Source organism: Canis lupus, chromosome 5 (genome assembly GCF_048164855.1).
Source record: "Canis lupus baileyi chromosome 5, mCanLup2.hap1, whole genome shotgun sequence".
Taxonomy (NCBI): Eukaryota; Metazoa; Chordata; class Mammalia; order Carnivora; family Canidae; genus Canis; species Canis lupus.
In genome coordinates this window covers 66,307,560-66,333,077 of record NC_132842.1, presented here as the reverse complement: position 1 = coordinate 66,333,077, position 25,518 = coordinate 66,307,560, and the positions used below count along the sequence as shown (strand labels likewise).

The 25,518-nt window shown below is 52.7% G+C and overlaps 1 protein-coding gene across 5 annotated transcripts in view; it reads right to left on the bottom strand.

The window, feature by feature from the left end:
• Positions 1-25,518, bottom strand: part of ZNF423 (zinc finger protein 423) — a 334,231-nt gene that overhangs the window by 143,652 nt on the left and 165,061 nt on the right. Inside the window, exon 1 of one of the 5 annotated variants that reach the window (XM_072827127.1) lies at positions 20,101-20,283. The exons of 3 other annotated variants lie outside the window; for them this stretch is intronic. The gene's annotated coding sequence lies outside the window, so the exon portion shown is untranslated. Of the gene's footprint in view, positions 1-19,019; positions 19,182-20,100; positions 20,284-25,518 lie in introns of those variants that run through there. One more of the 5 variants, XM_072827128.1, reaches the window with a different exon arrangement.

The following is a 25,518-nucleotide window of genomic DNA, read 5'->3' as shown; positions in this document are numbered from 1 at the left end:
TACTACTCCCCTTATACGAAATGTCCAGAAAAGGCCTAGCTGTGGAGACAGAAAGCAGGTTACAGTGGCCTGAGGCTGGAGCAGAGAGCAAGGCAACTGCAGATGAGCCATGAGGCATCCTTGTGAGATCAGAGCAATGCCATAAAACCAGGCTGTGGTGAGCACCGCACCGCTCTGGAAATCTACTACGTTGCTAGTTACTTAGAACAAGTTAAGTTTGTGGTATACAAATTATACCTCAATAAAGCCATTAAACAAAAGCACTATTTGGCCAATAATAATAAGAATTAGCCCTAATCAGGACCATCAGCACTAATGATATTAGCGGCTACGTGTATTGGGCATGGCTCCGTGCCAGCACTGTGAGTGCAGTGTGTCTCTTACCCTGGTTAATTTCGTTCCGTCCCCATGACCATTGGTGACACCCCACTTTTGAGATGAGGAAGCTGAGGCTCAGGGAGCCGAGTAACTTGCCCTCAGTCCCACGGCCAGATGCCCCAGCGGCATCTGGGCCAGAGCGCCCCATCTCCCAGCAGCGTGGCTTGACTCACCCTTGTCCCACCAGACTTGGAGAAGGAGAATCAACCTGCCGGGCACCACAGTCCCCAAGGCCCATTACTGGGCTGCCAGGTTGGCTCTGCTTTTCTGCAAACAAGTTGCAAAACTAAAGCAAAGCACATTATTCTGGGAGCCACAAATGGAGCAACTGTTGAGATTATAATCATCCAAAGGGAAATGACAAGAAGGCCCCTTACACTGAATAGGTGCAATCGGGGGAAATGAGCTTGTTGACATAGAAAGTCCCAAATTCAGAACTGCACTGTTCAAAGTCTTCTGTTCTCAACACTTAACCTTGGCCACTGCCGGTTCACCCCTCCAAGTGCCATTCGCTTTGGGGGCACTCAGCTTAGTGCTCTAGGAGCAGGCTGGACAAATGTGCCAGGGCCAAAGCACCCAGGATGTAGATGCAGGGATATTGACAAAGGACAAGGGCCCCCTGCCTTACAGTAGTAATGCTCCTCACACATGCACGCGTACCATGCTCAGGCGCATTTGGGACTGCACACACTCTCTGGTAGATGTGCAAAAAGAGAAGGGGTGCAGATATGGGCCACAGGCCCCAACTCACAGAGAAGGCAGTTCCAAGAAAAGTCCAGTTCCAGGACGCCTGGGTGGCTCAGTGGTTAAGCATCTGCCTTTGGCCCAGGGCATGATCCCAGAGTCCTGGGATCGAGTCCCACATCAGGCTCCCTGCATGGAGCCTGCTTCTTCCCCTGCCTATGTCTCTGCCTCTGTGTGTGTGTGTGTGTGTGTCCCTCATGAAAAAAATAAATAAAAACTTTAAGAAAAAAAAGAAAAGTCCAGTTCAACTAGCTACCCTGTGACTCCCAGGTAAATGCTTGAATAGATGACTATCTTCTAAGAGCTTTGCATGTGTTAACCCATTCTGTTCTCTCAGCAGCCCAATGAGATGGTTGCTATTATTATCTCCATTTACAAGTGAGAAAACCGAGGCACAGAGAAGTTAAGTAACTTGCCAGTGCCACACAGTTGGCAGGCAGCGGAGCCAGGATTCAACCCTGGTTAGCCTGGTTCTGAGTCGGTGCTTTCATCCTCCATCTCCCACTACTTCTTTCCTTTGGGAGGGTCAGCTGTCACCCGAAAAGATCGAGTGCCAAATGCAGTGACTAATGCAGGCCCCTGGCTTCCCCTCCCCCTTGAATGAGTTTGAAGTAATATGACAAAATGAGTAGAAAAATCACTTTCAAAATGGAGATTAAAGTCATTTAAAAATTACTAATCTTGCAAAAAGGCCTAGTAGGAAATGGGTTATATGAGGCTTTTGCTGTCTGCTGCAGGAAGAGAATCAAAACAAGAATAAAAGAGGGGAGAAATTTCGATAAAAATTCAATTAAGTAGCAAAAAGAACATTAACTGGGCTTCAGAACGCATCAGCGACAGAAAGCACAGGGTGGACCCCAAGCTCACGTGGCAGCGCTGGGTGCATTCAGGAGACTGAAGCTCACGCACCCGTCCGGGCAGAGCACAGTGGCTGCCACCCGGAATGGCTGGGAGCCACAGTCCACGGCCTCTCCTGTCACAGAGAATCAAGGTCGCAGCTGCCGAGGAAGTGCCTGGACAGAGAAGGGGTGGCAGGTGGCCCACAGACCACAGGAGTGAGCAGAAAAGGGGACCTTCCTGAAGGAAGTGAGCCTCACCTCCCACTACCAAAGCTCTGCAAGAATAAATGGCTCTGAAAAGAGCCCCGGGAGGTGCCCTGCAGCGGATGGGAAGGGGAAAGAACGGATACCCAGGGGCTCCAGGTTTCTAGGACATTCCTGGGCTGGGCAGTGCCATCCAAATGAATGAAAATGACCAGATATTCCAGACCATGAAAGAAGGCTGACGTACAGCAAGTAAGGTGTCTGGGGCAGAACGTGTTGGGGGCAGAGGGAAGGGAGCAGGACAAAGAATCCATCAGGAAATCCTGGGCCTCAGCTGGCTCTGCTCTCATATGGGAAGGTGGAATTTTGGTCTCCAAGGTCCTTACAGGATAAATAGAAAGGTCATTTTGTGCAAGATTCCAAGCATTCAGATTGTCTCCATGAGAGCCACAATAAGGCCTGACAACCCTCGTGAACCCCCAGTGGCCTGCCAATCTTCATGAAGCCCCAAAAGATCTCACCACCCCCATTTCCTTGGGAAAATGAAAATTGCCAAGGAGACAAGATCCCCACAGGACAGAGCTCTATGGTGCACCAAGCAGAGCCTCCCCTGTGCCTCCATCAGGAGCAAGAAGGAATGAGAATCGCGACCCAGCCCCAGCTCAGAGAAATGGGAACAGACTCGGGAACCATGTACGCCAATCTTGTAAGATACCAAAGGTCCAGAGACAGAAGACACTTTCCAGGGATGGTAAATTGGTAGCGGTTGCCTGGAGTACTGTATTCAGGAGGATTATAAAGCCATATCTGGACTCTGACGACATGAGTGCTGAAATCAATTGGTGATGTCTGCCGTGAGCACAGGTCTATACAAGTGGAATGTTCCAAGGGCACTGAGCGAATCAGAGTAAGGAGTCTCCGGACTCCTGACTCCCAGTGCTAAAGAAGAGGGCTTTAGCCAGAAGGTCTCCTCCTCAAAGAAAGGAGCCGTCCATCCTCTCTGAAAAGGAAGGCCTTAAGGCAGGGCCCCGAAAATCCTGTTGATTGAGTACTGGTAATAGTACCGTGCAGCTGTGTTGTGATCAGAAGGGTGTCTCTAACCATAGAGAGGGGTCAGCTCCACCCCTGGCTGATGGGGAAGCCTACCCACAGTAGGCAGCAAGCAGCCCCAGCATCCTGGGATTTGCAGATGCAATGTTCCCAGAGCCTAAGATGACAAGAGCAGCAAGATGTGAACGTGCTTCAGGACACACTACAGACTACACTCCCCATAGGGCAGCCAGAACCCAAACAGGTGTCTCTCCAGACCTGAAATGATACAAATTCAGCTGAGGGGGGCATCTAGCCAGATTCCCTATCTCTTCATGGAAAACTTCATATGTACCAATCTGTGTCTCCACACCCCTGGAAGCCTGGTACAGTGGAGGGAACATGAGGGCACCAAGCAAGCTCTGAGGCCCTCTCCTGGAGCTGCTTCCAGTTCACAGTGATGGGAGCTTCTCTGGGAGGCCTGAGGCTCCCCTCCCAGCAAACCCAGGGCAAGCAGGGGCCTGGATCCCAGGACACGAAGGCCCAGCAGGAGATAGGAGCTGGCAGGCCAAAGCTCCCAAGCTGGGTGGGACATCCTTAGTATCTCAGTGCCAGAGGAGCTCAACATCCAGAGACAGAATCCAGTCTCAAACTAGGCCTGAGGGAGCAGAGGCCACAGACAGCAAGGGGCCCTGTTCCTTACCTCGGACCAGCTGCCAAGGCTGGCCCTCCATCCCGGAATATTCCTCAACTCAATGACAGCCACATGTAGAATCAATACCAGTGCAAGAGGGAGGGACAGGAAGCAAGACAAAGTTAACAGACCATCGTTCATCTTATTTCCTAGATGGGGAAACTGAGACCACACAGCAAGGAGCAGATAGATGCAGAGCTAAACTCATTAAAAACCGCAGCACTCGGGACACCTGGGTGGCTAAGCGATTGGGTGTCTGCCTTTAGCTCAGGTCGTGATCCCGGGATCCTGGGATTGAGTCCTGCATCAGGCTCCCTGCAGGAAGCCTGCTTCTCCCTATGCCTGTGTCTCTGCCTCTCTCTCTCTCTCTCTCTCTCTCTGTCTCTCATGAATAAATAAAATCTTTAAAAAATTAAAACTAGGAAGGCATGGAAACAGGCCCTCCCCCCTGCAGCGTCCAGAAAGAAATGCAACCCTGTCGACGCTGCAATTTTAACCATGCAAGATCCATGTCAATCTTCTGACCTACAGACCCATAAGAGGTTAATTTTCATTGTTTTAAACTACTAGGTATTTGGTCATCTGTTACAGCAACAATAGGAAACTGATACGGATTTTGGCTCCAAGAGAGGTGTTTCTATAATCAATAACTAAAAGTGCAGAAGCGGCTTTGGAAATGGGCAGCCTTAAAAAGATTATTCATAGTAGGAGCCACCTGGGTGGCTCAGTCAGTTAAGTGTCCAACTCTCAATCTCAGCTCAGGTCAGGATCTCAGGGTCGTGAGATCGAGCCCCACAGTGGGCTCTGCGCTGCGTGTGAAGCCTGCTTGGGATGCTCTCTCTCCTTCGTCCTTTGCCCACCCTCTCCCCCAAAAAAGATTGTTCGTGAAAAATTGGGATGTTAATGACTCTGTGAGTGAAGATGCAGAAGGAAGTAAGGAGTCCAAAGGAAAACCTAAATTGTGAAAATACCTGAACTGTCATGACCAGTTTGTCAAGAGAAACTCAGACACGAGGAGCCCTGATGGTGAGGGCTTAGAAGAAAACAAGGAACACGATACTGGAGACTGGAGGAGAAAGATCCTTATTACAGAGCAGCAGAAAGCTCAGTGGAATTGTGTCCCACAATTATGTGGAAAGCAAAACTTTAATGGATAAAAATGGATATTTAGCTGAGGAGATTTCCCAGTAAAATGTGGAAAGCATGGCCTGGTTTCTTCTTGAGAAGAAGGAGCTAGGTCAACAGAGCTGTCAAACTAAAAGGAAGCCAGGAATTGATCCTTTTGGAAATCCTCAGCCTACCCAGATTGCAAAGACATTATAATTAAGAGATTCTCCAACAGGAAAGCACACTCTAGAGAGAAGGCTGGGGGTATGACTCTACCTTGTGCTAACATCTCAGAAAAATCAAAAGCTCGGAGTTTTCAGTCCCATGAAAGGCTCTTTGAAAAGAGTAAGAGTGTGGCTCACAGATCCCCTAGATCAAACCAGAAAACATCTAGGAAATTTGGAAGACCTTCTCTACAACCATCTCTTTAAAAGCCAAAAGTAAAGATAGGATTATCTAGAAAATATCTATGGAGGAACCTCTTGTCTGATAGAGTAGATTCCCATGACACACACAGGAGACCCACAAGGTTATTGAGAACTTTGTATCACAGAAACACAGCCAGATCATACCTAAAAGGACAGAGATGAAAGAAAGAAGGCTGTCAGACTCCCCAAATTCTCCAAAATTCTACAGCAAGAAACAGACTAATAAACTATTCAGCTGAGGGTGCCCGGGTGGCACAGCTGGTTAAGCATCCCACTCTTGATTTCAGCCCAGGTCATGATCTGAGGATCATGAGATCGAGGTCATGAGATCTGCTTTAGATCCTCTCTCCTTCTTCCCTTGCCCCTCCCCACGTCCTGTATTCGTGCTCACACTTTCTCTATTAAGTAAATAAATCTCTAAAATAAAACAAAACTATTCAGCTGCAAACATGTGCTACCTTTTCATTTGAAAAAAAAAAAAAGAAAGAAAAAAAAAAAAAAAAGATGACTCAGAGGGTGGAACCACAAGCCCAGAAGGCAAAACCGCAGCCAGAGGGTAGAATTTTGACCACAGAGGGTGGGGCTGTGAGCCCAGAGCATGGAGCCATGGGTTGTAGAGACTGAGATCATACTGGACGGGGTTCAGATTCTGGCGCTGTAGAACCATAGGCAAGCACATCCCCTCTTTGAGTTTTCCTTTTTCCAGCTCTCTGGAGAAGGAATGCGATAAACTGGTCTCTGAGAGCCTTTGCTGCTCTAAGAGTCTGTGATCCATTAGTGACGTCTGCCCTGGGTCCAGGAATGAAGAATGGCAGGTAGCAGGCATGCAGTCTGTTGCTAGTTTAGGTATTTTTTTCCATTGAGCACATATTTGTCAAGCTTGCTCCATATGCTTGGTCCTCTGAGGGCCACAGAAAGCACTCAGCATTCTTAGGTTGCTATGCTCTTCTCTGCCCAACCTGTCAATCAGTTACTGTCTGAAGTTGCAACTCTAAACAAATGTTTTGCCTGTGTGCTTTGAAAAATACCAAAAAGCCCTTTTGTCATGGTGATAGCCAGTCCTCTAGATATGTGGTTTCCCTAAAGGGACAGTTGGGGTACGGCATAAAGGACAGAGACCCAACCCCTGGAAGTCAAGAACCCTCCCTGGGAGAGAAGGGGACAGGCAGGCTGGAAGGGCTTTCCTTAGAGGTAGGGCAAGGAGCCCCATGGAGGCTACCAGAAGCTGACGTGACTCCACCTGAAATCTTAAATTAGAACTATGCTATTAGCAAAGATAATAGCAGCTCGTCTTCACCCTCCCCTCCTCCAGGGAGCTCAGAGTGCCTTTGTGGATAGGATCTCAGCATCTCCGGTGAGACCACAGAGAGGGGAAGGGGGGATCATTCTTGTAGTTTGGGGATAAAAACTAGGTGGGTTGGGGTGCCCGGGGGCCAGCGGGTAGCACAGTGGTGGGGACAGGCACGCAGAGGTCAGCAGCCCAACACCGCATAAAGGGGAAAAGTATTCTTGCCCATGGGGCTGGTCCTGGAGGGGGAAGAGTGGGACCCTGTTCTCTGCCCTGCCTCCAAGGGGCACTTAGCACATAGCCTCTGGGGGCCGCCTGAAAGCCAGGCCCAGGCATGCTTTTTTCGAGCTGGCCTGGGACTGTGTGGAAATAACACCTCACGGTGAACAGTGGCCATCAAAGCCCTTAGCAAACCTTCCCCAAGCCCAAACCCTCAGCATAATCATAAAGAGCATCAGCCAATCGCAGGGAGCAACAGGGAGACAGGAGAGCCATGGGGAAGAGTACAGGCTGCTCAGACTGAACTGCCACTTGTTGGCTGTGTGACTGTGGACACGTTACTGTACCTCTCTGGGCCCCCATTTCCTCATCCACAGGATGGGGATCACAAAAGTGTCAACCTTACAGAATGGGTAATGTGTATATGCTACTAAGCACTCAACCAACGCTGGCTAAAGAAAATAAGGCAGTTGCTAGCATAACTTTATTGTTAATTATAAATGCCCTTGTCTGTATGGCATTTGAAGTTTTGCACAGCGTTATCCCATTCGACATCGAGCAGCTTGATCAGGTTGAAGTGGTGGTGATTAGTCCCATATTTCGAGCAGGCAGGTGGCTCACCCCCAGGTATCCAGGTGGAGCCCAGCACCCCACCCACTGAGTGTCCCTCTCTCACACTCGAAGTAGCTGGGTTTACACACTAAGCTGCGTGGTCACCCTACAGATGAGGAAACAGAACAGAGAGGTTAGGTCACATCCTATGTCAGAAAGCAGATGGTAATTAGAAAAGCTGGGGCCGGACTCCCAGCCCAAGGGTTCTCAGCCAGCTGGACTAGAGGAATGATGACCCTAGCAGTGGGACACAGATCACCAGGGCTGTCCTCCCACGGGACAGTCTGGGGGCCACCCAGTTATCAGTTATTTTGTAAAAACGTCAACATTGAGAAATCAAGAACTCCTGCAGTTTTTTTTGTTTTTGTTTTTTTTAAAAACCATGCACATTCATTTCTGGCTTTTCTTAAAGGAGAAGGAGACATAGCGGCACAGGCTCTGCATCTGGCACATCCACGATGCAACTGACCTGCGGGGCTCTCCGTCTGGACCAAGTATGTTCACTCTCCTGTTTGTCCAGACTTGCAGGGTTCACTTCCCTATAACAATGTGTCCTCAGACACTCAGCTCCACTGAGTTAATCAACCTCCCTCGGTTTTACAGATGAAGGAAGGTGCCTCAATATCTCCATCTGTAAAAATGGGAATAGTAATGGTCCCAATAGTCACCCTGGGTGACTCAGTTAGCAAAGTGTCAGCCTTTGGCTCAAGTCATGATCTCAGGGTCCCGGGATCGAGCCCCATGCTGAGCAGGGAGCCTGCTTCTCTTCCGTCAAATGAGTAAATAAAATATTTAAAAATAATAATAGTCATCCCAAACACCAAGTTGTTATGCAAAGTAAGTGAATATCTATAACATGTTACATATAAGAAATTCCCTGTATAAAATAAAAATAGTCACTGGCTCCTGGCTCCCGGCTCAATATAAGGTGGCAGGACAGTGAGTAGGGGAGAGAGGCAAGCCACAGCCCTGTTAGTTTGAATGGACACAAGATTCATTCTTGTGGAGTGGTCCATGAGTCCATTTACAGTCGCAGGACAGCAGAGAGAAAGGAGCTCTCTAGAGCAGCCAGCCCAACCCCCTCTACAGATGGAGAAACTAAGGCACCAGCAGCCATGCTAGGGAGTGGACCTCCAGGCTCCAGCACCCATGGGTCCTGCAGTCCCAAAGGACCACTGGACACGCAAGACGGGAAGCAGGCCCCCACCTTTCCCCTTGCAGCCTCCGACTTCACAGATCGCACTGCCTGCCTGGCTGCTCTATCCCTTAGACAAATTTACTCAGCACCGATATTGAAAATGCAATTGAGTTTGAGTTTTATTGCAGAAATTAAACAGACCAGAAAAAAAAAAAAAAAAAAAAAAAAGGAAGAAACGAAAAAGCCAGCCCTCATCAACTCACCCGAGAGTTAACTGTGATCAAACTAACTAGTGTGGAATGACACGATCAGGTCCTGCCAGGGAAGAGGACCCCCCCCCCTCCCAGTCTGCCCCGACGAGGCGCTCCCCGAAGACGGGCACTTGCAGCGAGCAGAGGGGCCGTGAAGGCTCCCTCCGCCAGGCGCCTGGCCCGGGGCCACCCGCGCACCCCGCCGCCCGGGCGGGGAGACAGCGTCGTGTGAAGTCACCTCCGAGAGCTTCCACGGAACAGCACCGCCAAGGGCCAGAGCAAGGACTCACTGCTCGACTCGAGAGAAAGCAAAATGCTTTCGGGGTTGAATCACTGTTTTTCTTTACTCCCTTTGGAGATCGGCAGAGCCCACATTCGGCCGCGTTCGTGGACCTGGGACTGGAAACAGCTGCGCTCTAATTACATGTAAAGTGTACCAAAACATCCCTTTTATCACAGACTGGAAATCTGTTAGCATCTGTCTCTCCTTTGTTTCTTCCACAAGATACAAGCTTGTTTCTACATTTTTCTCACCTGTAGCGGTGATTAAAATTCATTATAAATGAAAGGAGTGAACAGAGAAACAAGTTCCTCTGTGTACCGTTCTAAACTCAAATTAGAAACAGCTGCTTGCTAATTCATGCAGCGATGTTTTGTCGTGCTCTGTGAATCAATAATAACTCACCCTATTGCTGCAGAAATTGGGGGATAATCCATATATTTAACTCGGCGTTGGATTCTCCAAGCAGGACCGCCACAGCAGAGCCCCGGCCTGCCTTCGGGCTGGCAGGAGGGGACTTTGGTTCGGCACTCTGGAGACATCCACAGCTGCCCCGACACAGAACCCCCAATTCGGGAGGCGCCCGATACACGGGCCCTGGCAGGACCAGGAGGAAACCCCGAAACACTAGCCTCGTCTCCTCCCCTCCCCCGGAACCACCACTTAAAAAAAAAAAAAAAAAATCAGCTCTGATTAAACGCAAGCCACACACATCCTCCAGCCGCCGGAGGGAACAGCAAAATTAAAAGTCTAATTGGTACCCGGAACAATTTAAAACTATTAAGTATAGGTGAAGCTTTTTCTGTAAGAAAATAATCCTTTGATTGGGATTAAGCTTGTTTGGATAGCATTCTTTCCCTTCCCCACGTTTCAGCTGCAGAAGTCAGAGCTACGGTTTGGAAGTCCCCGATGCTTCTGGGAAGGCTTGGCCAGCTCCTCTGCCAACTTCAGAGGAAAGGGCACGAGGCATCCAGAGCAGGGTCTCCGTCTGAGGCTCTGAAAGGGAACGGGTGTTCTTTCTCTTTTGTGTGGGGGGAGGTGAGTAACGCACACTGTTTCACCAAGCCTGCTCTGTCCTCGCCAACAGGCACGTCCTTCACGACACTGCCTCCAGGGAGCCCTTCCTGATTCCCTCTGTCACCATTACTACCTCTCTCTGACCTCAGGGCACTGCCTTTGGGCCATTTCTCACCCTGAATTTGGCTCTTGGTATCGCGGCTAATTCTTGAGTCCTTAGGACACCCCCCCCCCGTGTCCCTGGCAAGCTTTCCAGCCTGGGATACGATCTCACAGAGCCACTCTTTGAACTTCCGATTGGTATTACCTCCCACTGGCCATGTCCCAGCCCCACCTTTCAGCCAACAACTGCAGAGCCCTCTGTGTGTGTCGGGCATGGTGCCAAGCTCTTTGTAAACTTTACCTCATTAAATCCTCACCTCCACCCTATATGGTGAACACCATGATTTCTCCCATTTTACAGATCAGATACTTGAGACTCAGCACAAGTACCCTGAGTTTCACAGCAGTTAAATGAAGGGAGTCTGGGATTATCCCTACATTTCTCCAGAAAACCATCAAATCCACCCGCTGTTATCGGAGATCATGCCGTGCCCGGCCTGTGAGACTTTGGGCCAAAATGCTCATCAAGGCCGCCCTCCCCTGGTTGCAGTTCACCCAGATCCAACCTGTTAGGTATCCCAGCGGGAGTCATCTGCGTGGCTAACGGGCCCTCATTTTCTGGTGTATGTTGGAGCCTAAGAAGAAAGCAATGCAGTACGCCTGGGGTCTGCAGGGTGTAGGTGAGAACGCACAGCCCATGCTCATCTGTAGGGCCGTAGGGAGCTTTCCCTCAGGGAAGGCCAGTGGGGGCCAGAGCCTCAGTCCTGGACGGGACCAGGAAAGAGTGAGCACAGACGAGTTGCCAGGTTGAGAAGCAGGGGGCACACAAATTGGGCTTGGTGGAAGGAGTAGGATCTCCACTGACCCATGTTCCCCAAAACATGGGAAATGCCCCATTGCTGGGACCCATGATGATTTTAGGGGGCAGCCAGGGTGGCCGTCTTTAACTTCTAACGTTCCAGCAAGGGGAGAACAAACCCCAGACTCAGCGTTTTCAAGACCTCACAGGTTCTGGCTGGTATAGTATGAGTGTAGGGCTTCTTCCTTAGGTGTGTTGTTAATTTACTTTTAAAGTGACTGTCCAGGGGGCGCCTGGGTGGCTCAGTGGTTGAGCACCTGCCTTTGGCTCAGGACATGATCCCAGGGCCTGGGATCCCTGTGGGGAGCCTGCTTCTCCCTCTGCCTGTGTCTCTGCCTTAGTCTGTGTCTCTCATGAATAAATAAATAAAATATTTTTTAAATAAAAATAAAAAATAAAGTTTCTAAAAAAAAAAAATAAAGTTTCTGTCTACCTACAGCAAAGGATATTTCTTATCTATTTGCAGAATTAAATCAATGAATAAATTTAAGCAGGAAAACAGAACCTGACCCAACATTAAATACTAGGTAAATCCCAGCACCGGGAACACTCAAATCTCACAAAAATCATGACAGCGGCCTGCGAAGGACTAAAGGCTGACACCACCAGTGTCAAAGTGAGTGTGAAAGCCTTCATCACATGGTCACTCCGGGGTTCGCCCAGACTCAAGCCCATGTGGTTTTCCCTCTCAGAGTGCGTGCTGTTGAAGCCCTGAAAGCCAAGCGGGTGAACAAGGTGGCCCCGGGACAGGGGGCTTCTGTTCACCTGATCCAGGGCAAGTCTCTAGGTCTCCAAGTGTCTTTGCTTCCCTCCCTCCTACCAGCACCTCCAGTTAGCCAGGGACCCTAAACAAAGGGCTCTCAACTTGGGCCCCATTTGCCACGTCCACAGCAAACCCTTCTGATAGGGGACCAAGTAGAAACTGATCAGGCGAAGTGTGGGTAGTCAAACGTCCACCCCATTCTCCCCTCCCCATAATGCCCACGTCCGGGGCTTTCCTGAGGCTCTACGTCATGGGCTCGAGCAGCCCGGGCTGGGCCCCCAGTCCTGGCATAGTCTGCACCAGGCCAGGTGCGCCATGTCCCATGTCTGCACCGAGGGAGCCGGGTCCCCAGGGCCCTGGGGATGTCACGGTGAACCCAGCCTCCGCTCCTCAGGGAGCAGGTATGAGAGAAAGTACATGGGAGTTGCAGCTGGGAAAACACCTGTCCTGGGAGCTGCTGCTACAGCAGGCCCCGCCTCGCAGCCCTCCACCCTCAGGCCTTGCCCCGGGTCCCCAGAGACCACCACTCAGCTCTCCCAGCAACCCAGGCAGGTACCAGGGGGAGGTCACGGTCGGGGCATCTGGGCAGGGCCCAAGCCTGGTTCAGGAGGTCTCTGCAATTCAGTGCACCCTGAGGAAACACGAAGAGAATCGGAACTCACAATACAGAGGCTGCCATGGTCCCCTCCAGGTCCGGCTGGCCCCAGGCAGAGTGCAGCAAAGCCCAAGAGACTGGCCTGGGGCCCCTCATATAGCGGGGCCGGACCAGCACTGGGCCAGCACCTTAGTTCTGGGGCTGCTTCCAGCCCTATCCCACCCCCACCGCCACAATATGACCTTGGGAAAAACCTTGGCCGTGGGCTCCCCTTGCCTCCTCTACAGAATGCAGCTGGGATATGTGACTTTCTCACTGCAAGTGTGGACACAAGAAGTACTCAGTGAGCAAATAAATGAACAGATGATCAGATTCCAATTACAATTTTCACAAAACCCAGTATCAGAGAAAACCACGTGGTGCCTCCAACTGAGAACTCGGAGCATAGAGAAGACACTGAAAAGTAATTGATATGTACGGTGCACCTTATATATGTACCTATATGCTACATGTGCACATAAAATTGGGTAACAAACGACATCAGTTATGCACTATACATTTCTCGAGTATTTGCTCCATGCCACATGTTGTCTCATTCAATATTCACATAGCCTCACAAGTCGTTATTGTCAAGCCCATTTTGCAGATGAGAAAAATGAGGCTTACAGAGATTCATTAACCTGTCCGGACAGGTCAGAAACAGCTGAGCTGGGCTTTGAATATGGGTCCCCTGACCTCAGAGTCTGTGGGATGCATGTGCGTGAATCATCCTGCCTGCGGGACCGAAACAGAGTGGGTGACACCGGCTCAGGAGCACAAACATTCCCGCATGGAGACAGCTTCCCTCAGAACCCACCCAGCAAGAGTCCCCAGAAGACGTCTGGACCATGTCCACGTTCTCAGCCCAGACACCTCCACAGACAAGGCATGCACGCAGTCTGACCTAGAAGCGCAGACCTGCTGCCAAAGCTCAGTGAGATCCATCTGAGGCCCAGCCCAAGGGGTCAGCCCCCAGCACTGGAGAAGTGAGGGGCCTCCCGGCATCTGGGAGGACAGAGAACCCCCGTTCAAAGCACCCACTCTCATACCGACAGGTCCAGCTACCCTCTCGGCACCTCTAAGACACAGTTATGAGCTTGGCTCCACTTTACAGAGGAGGACGCTGAGGGTTGGAGGGATGGTGGGGCTTGCTGTGGCAGCACAGCCTGGCACCCCGGTTGCCTCCGCAGTCGCAATGGATGGTTGGAGCCCCAGGCTGGAAGGTCACCTCAAGCTCCTACCCCAGATCTCCAGCTCACTCCCGCTCAGCCCAAGGGCAGGGACCTAGTGTCCACCTCCCAGAGTGGCCCTCAACAGACCGGGGCCCGTGGCATCCCACACACACATGGAGCTCCCAGGGGAGCTCCCAGTGGTCCAGGTCACCACAGTGGTGACCTGGACACTCCCTGGTACAGAGCATTCCCGTGCCCCACCTCACTCTCTCTGCCCCTCACAATCACCTCCTGGGAGCACTGCGCCATCACAGCACCTGGACCTAAGTCCTGGCCTTGGGCTCTGCATTCTGTGATGCTTACCGTGGGGGCGGGGGTGCCTCCAGAAGCTGAGTTCATGCAGTCCCTCCACCCACTCTGTGCCCCTCACCCAGGCTTGCCACACTCAGGTCAGTGGGAGGCCCCTTCGAGACCCATGCCTGGCACTGTTAACTTGTCCTTCACTTGCCTCGGACCTAAGCATACTACCTACCCGAGAGTAATCCTGAATAACTGTCTTGATGAAATCATGGGTATGATGTTTTTGTGATGTCCATCAAAATAAATATAATTACTAAAAATTTTTTAAAAATAAAAAATGAAAGAAATTGCTGGAACTGCCTGAAGTCAGGCTGTATATCCCCAGAAGTGGCCCGGGGCCTCACTGTGGGGCCCCTGTTAAAGCCCATGCCTCACGCAGGACAGCAGCTCCCAGTGGGCCCATCTCTCCCATCAAGCTGAGAGCCTCAGGACGGGTGGTACCCCTTCCCGGTCATGTGTGCCCAGCACAGCGCCCAGCCAGAGGCAGCCGTCGGGACAGAAGTGGACTGATCCCCGCAGGAGAAGCCCTAGGATCCTCACTGGTGCCAGCGATACAGCCCCTCTGCAGGTCCCACTCACCCTTTATACTCCTCCAAATCTACAACTCAGCAGAGAAAAATTTCAATTTTCCCTGGATTTTCATGTTTCAGCCTCCAGAAAAATTGCCATCATGGGCTTTGTTTCTGAGCTACTGAGCCTCAATATCTGAAGGCTGCCCCAGCCCTGCCTGTGCTGGAGACAGATTAAAGCAAACTGAAAGTCCCAGGAAAGGCTCCAGAGGTGCATCAGCCACCCGGCCCAGGACCACAGGAACAAAAATGAGCGCCCCCCACCCCCCGCATTGTAGGGCCAGCATGTCAGCTCCACGCCCCACACAGGTGGCTGTGGCCAAGTGTGGACAGCGCAGCTCAAGTGCCAGACATCACAACTAGGGTGCATGGTCCCCTCATCCCTTCTCAGCATCACTGACCCCTGCCTAGGCACCCCTTTACCATCCTCTGCCCCCGCCCCTGCATTCTCAGACTGAATGGGCCACCACCTCCTCGTGCAGTAACCGGGCCTTCATCTGGCCCCATGCTGTGCCTACAAGCCTCATACACAGACTTGAAAATCATCTTCATAAACTATATTCACTTAGCACTTACTATGTGCTATGCTAATTTTCATGTTAATTATTTAGTTAGTTACTTAAATTGTTGGTCATCCGGGCACCTGGGTGGCTCAGTTAGTTAAGCATCTGCCTTCAGCTTAGGTCATGATCCTGGGGTCCTGGGGTCGAGCCCCACATAGGGCTCCCTGCTCAGCAAGGAGTCTGCTTCTCCCTCTGCCCCTCCTGACCCCACTCATGCTTGTGTGCTCACTCGCTCTCCCTCTCTGAAATAAATAATTGAAATCTTTAAAAAAAAATTTTTTTTTAGTTGTTGGTCATAAATGTTTTGCTTGTATTAATCCATTTAAACCACATACAGTTCTTTCACTAGACACATTTTACAGATGAGGACCCTGAGACACTTTACCTCAACCTGCTAAAACAGACCTCAGGACTGCCCAGCTAACCATTCACTGTGCATGTGGGGGACACTACGCCCCTTGACATCTGAGGAGGGGACTTGCTCCAAGGAGAATCCTGCAGAGCCAGCAGGATCTACCTGTTTGATTCATCCATCTTATCGCTGGATTTATGGGAATCCCACAGCCCTACCACACACACACACACACACACACACACACACACACACACATGCTGAGAAGATTGAATAATACAGAAGTATAAACTGAGAGAGACCACCCTGATGGAAAGTGATCCATCACCAGGATCCCAAACACAGTGTATCATCCTGTGAGCATGACATCCTCCTCCCAGGGCCATTCAGAAAGGGGAACACAGCCCGGGCTCAACTCAGGTGAACAGCATCCCTGAGGGTGATGCTAGACCCACTTCCTGCTAGGGGCCACTGTCCCCAGCAGGGCTGGGTACCAGCTCGTGTCAGTGCCAGGCACAGAGGGAGTCCCATGAGGGAACGAACCAATGACAAGAGTTTTAGCCAGGTCACCCTGCTGAGTGCAGGCTATGAGTGGGCTGATCCCCTTACTCCTCCACCCAGCACTATGTCTGAACAGCACTTCTCACACCACTGTTCATCTTCCAAGGATATAAGGGCTTCCCCACCAGTGCTCTTGCCTTAGAAATGGGGAGACAACTCTAAAAAGCCTCATATTTCTGGATCCCTGGGAGCCCCCACAAGGTGCCTGGTGACAACTATCTGCTGGGATGACAACTATCTGTTGGATGGGTGAAGAATGAATGAATGAATGAATGAATGAATGAATGAATGAAAGAGTGCATTCCAGGTCTTAGCCTAGAAGAAGCACTTGGTAATCATGGCGTGAATAAATGAATGATGAATGGATGGATGGATGGATGGATGGATGGATGGATGGATGGATGGATGATAAAGCTAATCACAAAGAAGGTGCAAGGAGGGACACCTGGGTAGCTCAGTTGGTTAAGCATCTTACTCTTGGTTTTGGCTCAGGTCATGATCTCAGGGTCATGAGATCGAGCCCCATGTCAGGCTCCACACTTCGTGCAGTCTGCTTGCGATCTTTCTCTCCCTCTCCCTCTGCCCCTCCCCACCCCGCTCATTCTACAAATACATACATACATACATACATAAAATCTTTAAGAAAACGAAGGAGGAGGAGGAACTAGGAACTACTCCAGGAGACTCCTGTCAGGTGGAAGCCAGGGGTTGGTGAGGTAGAGGTTCCAACTGGAAGCCAAGGAGTTAATGAGATTGACTGCTAGCTTGGCCACCTGGCCCAGAGGGGCTGCCCCCTGCAGAGTCTGTCCAGGGGTCCCCAAGAGTCCCAACACTGTGACAGAATGCAATAAGTCCAGTCTTGAGTGTGGCACACTCTGGTCATTCTCTAACTTGGAGGAACCTCTTGGAAGCGGAGAGAGAGCAAGGGTACAGGGAGGCACAGGTAGTGTAGGGATGGAGGCAGAGCTCAGTTCCCCTGCCTCTGCCTGAACCCCTGCAGAAAGGGCATTAAAACAAAGGAGACACCAGGAGTAGAGGGGAGGGAAGAACTGGGGTGGGGTGGAGTGGGGTGGGGGTGGGGGGCTCCTTAAATAGACCAGACCAGAGCAGAACAAATGACTAGGTTTAATAAGATAGTAGGCTGAGTTCTATGTACTTGAAGGTACAGACTCAACAATGTGACTGGGGGGTGAGGGGTGGGGCGGCGCAAGCATCCACACACATGCCCACACATGCATGAATGTGCATGCGTGTCTTCCCTACCAGGGACCTCCGAGACTTTCCCACTAATCACCCAACACCCACGAACAAGCACGCCCTCCCACTAGGAACACACAGCTAAGCAGGCCCCCTCCCCTCTTAAGTTCTTCTGGGAGGAAGTCAGAACAGCCAGGCACGAGTGGGTGTCACGCCTTCCCAGCCACCATTGCCCTGGATTTGTCCTCTCCTGCTGCCCAAAGAGGCCAACAGTTCTAAGTGATCACTCCCCATTCATCTTAGGAAACTCCCTGCATTCATTCACTCATTCTCCAAATATTTACTGAGCACCTATTCAGTGCCAGGCTCTCTCCACATGCTGGGGCAGTGAACACATCCAGCAAAGCCCCACGCATGGAGCTTGCACTCCAGGAGCATCAGGACCACATCTGGGAATGTTCCAGAACCGAGAGCCTGGGTTCACATCTCAGCTCCACCACTGACCAGCTGTGTGACCTCAGACTATGTTCCCGAACTTCTCTCAGCCTCCTCTGGTTGTGGTGAGGATTACATCGGATAATCCAGGTTAAGCACTTTGGCCCAGTGCCAGGTGCACGGGAAATAACTCAATGAACGGCTCACTGCATGTCACTTCCAGACCTGGGGCACAAGAGCTAAGGCTGCTAGGAAGACCCCTGGCTCACCCCAGGGCTCCACACACTCGGCGAGCCCTACTTCCCACTGCCCGTTCACCCTTCCCAAAAGCATCCTTAATTTCCCACGTCCTCACACCACCATTCCCCGGGTCTGGAACAAAAGCCACTAACGTCCTGTGATAGAGAAAGCCGACCCCGCTAGCTTAGCACTGAGCTCATCCCAAAGCCCAAAAATAGAAAAGCCTTCAAGGGGACACGATCCATCTCCGCACCCAGGACTGAAATCCCCTCTGGAGAAAGGTGGGGTCCCTTCTGGTAGTGGGGAAACTCCTTCCCTTCTAAGCTTCCTTATCAGCAAGAAGAAGTGACGCCCACATGAGTCCTAAGGGAGGACTGCTGCCCACCTCTGAGGGACAGGAATGACAGGCTCCCCCAATACCCACTGTCCTCCGAGAGGAGAGAGAAACAGTCATCCTTTACGTGGCAGCCATTGTTTTAGATGACACTGCAATTTACATTGGTTTTTTTCCTTCAACAACTATTTCCAGGTGCCCATACTACCAGCCCTGTTCCGGGCTCTGGGGACAGGGCAGTAAGCATAACAAAGCCCTTGCCCTCGGAGAGCCCTCGGTGTAATGAAAGGAGACTGGTATGAAAGCAATAAATCATCTCTAGTAAGTCAGGTGCCACCGTGAAGAAATGTGGGGCGGGATGGGTGAGGTGCCACTCTGGACGGGCGACAAGGTGATACCTGAGCAGAGCCCTGAAGCAAGCAAGGAAGCAAGCCAAGGTGGACTCTAGAGCGAGAGCATTCCAGGCAAGGGACCAGCAGGAGCAAAAGCCCTGAAGCTCGAGCAGGCTAACTTGGGTACGTTCCAAATCTCTTATTTTCCGAGATGCCAACATGATGCTCAGAGTGAAGGCACTTGTCCTGCCCTCGGAGATCACTGGCCAAGCTATTCATTCCCACGGGGACCTAAAGTCCAACCCCACATTGACTCACTGTGCGACCCGATGCTGGTCTCTCAACCTCTCTGATCTTGGTTTCGGCGACAGCTAACCGGGGCTGAGCATCCTCCAGGAAGGCACTGCCCCTGGGGGCCTCCCCAGGCTGCCGCTCTGTGCAAAACGCACCCACCATTCCCCTCTACCCCATGGCGCCATTCTCACACCCGTGCCAGCAACGCCACGCAGGATTGGTACTCCTGCCAAAATAGCTATTAACCCAGTAGCCAATAATAACACGTTATCCTATCAATTTGCTTCTGAAACGCTGTGTAACTGCAGAACCCGTTTGCCACCTCGGTAGCCTGGTTACGACATAAACAGAAAGAAACTCACCAGTTCCTTCCCGAGAAGAACAAGTGGCTGGCCGCGACACACGCCCGCTCACCACCGAGTCCCCCCGCTCCGCCCCACGGGGCCCCACGGAATCAGCAGGAATTAGGGTCTGGGGATCAATAGTCCAGAGACCTGTCTCCCTGTGCTCTTGGCAAGTCATCTCTGTGTTGGAGACAAGACCAGAGCCTGGGAGGTGATGGCTCGGGGCCATGCTGGCTTTGTGGGTGGCGAGGCTGGGCCCGGGAGCCGGCCCTCCAGCAGCCGCCCCGCTCCGGGCCAGAAACTACAGTGCAGACGAAGAGGCGCAGGCCTGAGGGTCGGAGGCCACCTAGGGGCCAAGCAGGCACTCGGGGTCGCACCAGCCCAAGGGGCACGCAGGCCATACGTCGGGGATACAAGCCAGGACTCACAGGAGACAGAGAGGCCAGGAGGCCAGCGGGCTAGGGGCTGGGGAGAAGACAGAGGGAAGAGCAGGGAACACAGAGCCCGACCCAGAAATCAGAGTGCTCCCCGAGGAGCCCCCATCCCCACGATCGGATACCCCACCGCCCATGCCTCCTAGGCCCTCACTTCTCCTCTCCCGCCCCAGGAAAAGTTTCCTTCCTTCTGGATTAGAATCCACTCAGAGCAAACATTCCGCTTCCCACCGAGCTGGAGCCTCTAATGGGACTCTTGGCGGTCAGTGCAGACACGGGCGGCCTGTTTTACTCATTCTTCCCCCGTAACCCCGCCCCTCCGCTTACCTCTCCCCCTGCTCACCGGGGCACCCCGGGACAAGTCGGTGGCTGCCCTCGTTGCCGGCACCCAGCGGTGGGGCAGCCGAGGCTGGAGAGGAGCTTCCCACTGCCCCACCGGTGACCTCAGCCCCGGGACGCATCCCCACCCTGGCCTCAGCCGGGAAAGGATGGGTCGAAAGAGTGCGGCTCCCGCCGCGGCGCTTGGCGGAGCATCCAGCAAGTGGGGAGAGGAAGGGCCTCGGGGAGGGTGGGGAGGAGGAGGCAGCGGAGGCCAGAGGCTCGGCCACTCGGCCAGATGTTGACCCAGTTGAGGGCCCCAGGCCCCAGGGGCGCCGGGGAAGCTCTGACTCCCCCTGCCAGCTCTGGGATGTTTGCGGAGAGGGGGCCCCGGGGCTGCACAGCTCCTCAGCCTGTCCCCAATGTCGGGGTTAGAGAAGGCACACAGAGAGACGCTCCGGGGCTGCCAGGACAGGGTGGGGGACAGCCCTCCGGAGGCCCCTGGGTGGGGTGGGTGGGGTGCTGTCTGTGGGAAGGAGCTTTCGGCAAATGGAAACCAGGCCTCGGAAACTGGCCGGACCACAGCCACTGCACAGCTCCGGGGAAAACCCTGCTGCTCTCTAAAAGGTGCCCCAACCCAGCCAAAGGTGGTGTGAAAAGGGAAAGAGCGGGGAGGGGGACCCAGGCGGCTGAGGCAAGATTGGGGGGTGGCAACGGGAGGCAGCCACACAGGACCTCCTGCTCTGTGCTCTGAGCACCCCGCATTGTTGGCACATTATCCCCCAAGGCCTGCTTGCCTGTAAGTGCTGGAAAAAGCCAACTCACAGAGCAACCCCCCAACCCCTCCCTCCACAGGGCCTTCAGTCAGATTTCCAGCAGGGACCAGAGCTGCATCTCGGCCTGGGGCTCAGGCTCATGTGAGGCCAGGAGAGCAAGTTCCCAGCACGAACCATGTTGCTTTTGGGGATCCAGCCCTCAACACTGAATCCTCGCTGAACATCAGTGAAGAAGAGAGATTAGGCGTGGGATTGAGGAGGTGGCCCATGGACCCATGATTACAGCTGACAACTGGAGGATTTGGGTCCTGACATCAAGAGCCTGGGGTCTAGGAGAGTTCAGTGAGTGTAGACATCATCCAGTCATTCACTCATTCACTCATTCGTTCATTAGATTGTCCGACAGAAGTGGATGCCAAGCTTCTGACCCACCAGGTACTTTGGAGCTGGGGGTATGAGGGGAACAGGCAGGCCCTGCTCTGGCCCCACAGGCCTTGTGTGGGAGGCAGACATCCTGCGTCTGTGGTCCTCGCTGTGACTGGAGAAGCCTATGTGCCTGCCAGGGAATGGGGCTCTTTAGAATGAGCGACCTCCAGAATCAGCCAAGGAAACGAAGTAAAGACGCAAAGAGAGGGCCAAGCAGCAGCACAGCACGTGCAAAGGCCCGAGGCAGCCGGGACTGGGGTCCGTGGCTGCTTCCAGCAAACCTCTGCCCCTTGGCCGGGTCTCCTCACTCAGCATCTCACACTCAGCGGCAGCCGCACCCCAGCTCACAGACTCGGGGAGGGGGGGGCGATGGCACCTCTAGCCACAACGCCCATGCTGGAGCCTGGCTTTCCCAGCCCAAGTCCTTGTTAAAAATGTTTTCAGATGTTTATTTTTAAGGGAGGGAGGGGGGATGGGAAGAGAAAAGGGAGTCCTGAAGGTCTCTTTCCAGAAAAGAAAAAAAAATTAATAAATAAATAAAACCTCAGGAAAAGGGCATGGAAAGGCCTCTGCATCTGTAACCACTGTACAAATGAAAATTAGCTCATTTAATCAGCTCCTCATGGCCTGGCCGTCCCGAGTGGGCCCCAGAACACAGCGAACTTCACAGCAGAAACTCGCCAGCCAATGTCAGTTTATCCTACAACAAAGGGATTTTCTAAATAGCGCGATCAAAACGCAGTGAAGGCCGCAGAGAACGGGGGAGCCAGAACTCGACCCCCCAGATCCTGGCGGGCCCCCACCTCCCAGCTTCATCCCTTTGACAGCAATTGTTCTTTTGGCTTTTGTTCTAATTATCTAAACATGTGTGTGACTCTGTTCTACAAAGCCCGTTCTCACCGGCAAAGAAGGTCACGCCGTACACTGCTGCAGCCCCTGCCCCCAGCCCCTCGCTGGCACCACCAGCCTCCCGCACACCTAGACACACGGACGCACACGGACGCACACGCACACCGCGGTCACACTTGCACACACAGAGTTACAGACACGTACAGTTCGTGCGGTCATGTGCCGAGCCCAGTTACACGCGCGCAGTTCCATACGCACCGTGACACGCAGGCACAGGCACACACACCACACACAGGCACACAATACACACAATACGTGGGGCTCTCCAGTTCCTGGCTAACAGCTGGGAGCGGGGGAGGCGCAGCTCACCAGACCCCCAGGGAGGGCCGCTGTGTGCACACCTGAGGCCCAGGCTGGTAGCAAGGACGCTTATTTCCCCGGAGAACTTTTTCCACGCAACTTGCCACCTGGGCTAAGTCATTAGGGCAATTGAGGAGCGGGGAGCAAAAGGCCAAGGAAGGGGGGCTGGAGGGTGGGGGGCAACAGGGGAGGGGTGCACGATGCCAGGGTGAACAGGAGCCAGTGGCCACTCCCGGGCCTCACTGCCAGTGTTGACCCCCCTCCCTCCACCCCCACCCCCCACAGACTCCGGGTCAGTCCACCTGCCAGGTATCTAAGCCGGAGCCATCCCCGGGGCTCAGCCCCACAGGGAAGCAAGCCAGGCTGGGTTCGAATCCTGGCTCCACCACTCACTAGCTCCGAGCCTGCACCTCCCCTCTGTCCAATGGGAAGCAAGAGCAGCCTCAGAGAACACTGCCCAGGGCACAGCAGACTGCATAAAAGTTTGTGCTGTCGCTGGTTGTCCATGTGGGCACCGAGGCCCAAGAGGAGGTCACACAGAGGGTCGGTGACACAACCAGATGACAGCTAGTCGTTTTGTAGCTTTCGATTTCTTACCCGACCCGAATACCTAGTACAAACAAGGGGAATTAGAAAAATTAAATCAAAGAAATTAAACAGGGTGTAAGGAACAACTGACCAGAATGATGGGAACCTCCAGAAGGTTTCTGATCCAGTCTGACAACACTCTCCAAACGCCTACTCTGATTTTCACCGCAACACCCTGGGTAAGTGCAGTGGTTATCCCCAAGCCACAGGCAGGGAAACCAAGGCTCAGAGAGCTGAGGAGCCTGGGCTGGTGTCATGGGGTGGCAGGTGGCAGGGCGGGCTCGCAAAGGAGTCTGCTCACCCTGGCACTGGATGCCCCCTTGCCCCCCGACAGTGGGAGCCCCAGGATGCAGGCAGGGGTTGCCCCAGCCGGGCAGTGCCTCCATTCTCAGCAGCATGCAGAGGTGCGGCCACCAGACACAGCAAACAGGGCAAAGCAGGTGTTGTTGACTGGCTGACATCGGTGTTTCCCCAGCCTCCAACCCTCACAAACCTGCTTTTGTGAGACACCAGTGTAGACATCCACAGATCACAGCCAGGAAAAGAAAACGGCTCCTCGAACAGAAAGCCGACTGTGCCTGTGCTTGTCAAGCTCCAGCAGTGGGCCCGGCGAGGCAGCAGACCCCACAGGGCCCTGACCCAGGAACAGTAGTGGCAGGGAGGGTCTGCCCACTTCACAGGCCACCAGGGGCTACCTGTCCCTACCTTTCCAACTGTCTGCTGAGAGGCTTCACCAGAGGCCTTTGGGAGGCCCAGGGACAGAGTCCAGAGCCCCAGATTCCAGTCCTGCCTGACTCCTGCCCCTGTGCCGTCCCTGACAAGGGCACTCCTCTGTCTGAGACTCAGTTTCCCCAAGTGCTCCAGCTCCCTCGGCCCCACAAGCCAGGAAACCAAGTGAAGCGGCACGCTGCCTCCTTCTGAGCTAACATAGGCTTGAATTGATCTGAGGTGGGGATTTTCTTAATTGCAGAGTTTTACAACCCAAACAGAAAAGATAAAGTACAGCTAGCTAAAACGCTAGCTTGAGGCAAAAGATATTTATTTAAAGCATCTTTTTTTCTATGAGGGGGAGGACTCTTTAAAAAGTTGGTGTGGTATGAATGCAATCGATCCTAGAGGACAGAGACAGAGGCACTGCCCGGATGAGTGTGCAGTTCCCTTAGACAGTCATGCCAGAAACACTCAGAGGGAAGCATCTCAAAAGAGAGTTCTTACCGGGGGAGCAGGTTGGGGGGTGGGATCCAAAAAGTAATACGTAAATAAATTGGAGGCTCCCCTCCAATTTTCCTAATTGGCTTCCTTTGCAGACAGATACAGTTCCACACCCCCCAGACCCTCTAGAAGATGGTGTCCGGGCCACCAGGATTCCCACGACCAGGAAGGCCAGGCGTCCCTCACTAGCTGGGCCCAGCCACCCAGGGGAAGCCAGAGAAACGGTGTCAGCATGCACCAGGCCGTGTCCCTCCAACACAACCATGACTGCCCCCCGGCAAGGCAGAAGGACAAAGTGTGGCTTCTGGCCCTTGCAGGAAGCTACAGACCTGGCAGCAGCCACCTCGGAAACAGACACACCACAGGCATCAAATCCCAAGGCTGATACCTCAGGGCTGGGCCAGACATTGGCCCTTCCTCCATGTCCCAAGCACAAATCAACCTGCTATGGAGCAGCCCCCTCCTGCCCAGGAGGACGGGCACCAGTGGGTATGCCTGCGTGCACACGCCGTGCCAGGACAGCTCAAAATCGAATGAAGGACCCCACCCTGCACAGCCAAGAGCAAGAGGAAGGAAGGAAAAGGCAGTTTGGTGGGGCTGAAGGCCAGCTCTACCCTGACGACTCCTGAGCATGACTGTGGGAGTCACCCCACACGCCTTGCATGGGCCAGTCCATAACCCCTGCCCTAAACCCTCGAAACCTGATGTGTTCCAGAATTCAGACTTTCAGATTCTAGAAAGATAACATAGTGCATTTCCTGAGTATCTGGGAACACCTCAGAAGCAATCAAGCATGTTGATATGTCAGCAGCAAAACACAGAGATATTCACCAACCTGACTTAAAGAAAGACTATAAATAACTTCCCATCAAGCCAGGTCAAATTTTGCTGCCAAATGAGCTACCGAAGACAAACAAAGAAAAAAATAAATCAGGTTTCACACTTTCTGAAATTTAGAATTGTCAATAAGGGACGTAAGGACCTATACTGCCTCTTTAATCTTCCCAGTGACCGTCAGCGACGGGGGGGTACTGGTGCTCCTCCTGCTTTCCAGAAGAGGAAGATGAGGCAAAAAGTTAGGAAGAAATTTCTCTATAATCACACAGCACGTCTGTGGGGGCCCCGTGGCCGTCCGGCCTCAGGGACTGTGCGCTCCTGTAGTTGATCAAAGTACAGAACCGCAGTTCACAAGCTTCCTGAAGAAACACCTGTGTAT